We start from the raw sequence: 536 nt of genomic DNA on the forward strand, positions 1-536 counted from the left end.
TTGATGTATGGATGACTCATAGTGAAGACTGGGTTTGTGCAGATAACCAACAATTTACGACGTTTGGCTTGAGACTGACGTGAGGTAAAGAATACGTCATTAATCAGAAGACTAATTGATCAGATATTAAAATATCAGAAAGTTATATTAGGAAAATTATAACTTTGTAATCTGAATATTTTCCTTGGTGCCCCGACTTCCTAGTTAATTACAGTTACACGATTAATCAGTTTAATAACGTAATAATAATTACAGAGTGTTATTTGATAAATGAGTCTTCAGTTTTAATGATGCCAAAGACACGACAGCGGTAATTGACCAGTGAGACCCTTTCCGTTACCTCGTAGGGCCCCCTCCACTGTGTCAGCAAGCAGTGTTTGGCCGTGGGCACGAGTATCCTTAACGTTCTCTCCCACGGTGAACTCCCTGGGTGCCGCTGACTTATTGTAGGCCCAGCCTTGAGTCTGTTGCGCCTTCTCCATATGCTCGTTTACCATGGGCCAGACTGCCGACAGGCGGTCCCGCATCAGGGGTAA

Source organism: Salmo salar, chromosome 08, assembly GCF_965601325.2.
Source record: "Salmo salar chromosome 08, fSalSal1, whole genome shotgun sequence".
NCBI lineage: Eukaryota > Metazoa > Chordata > Actinopteri > Salmoniformes > Salmonidae > Salmo > Salmo salar.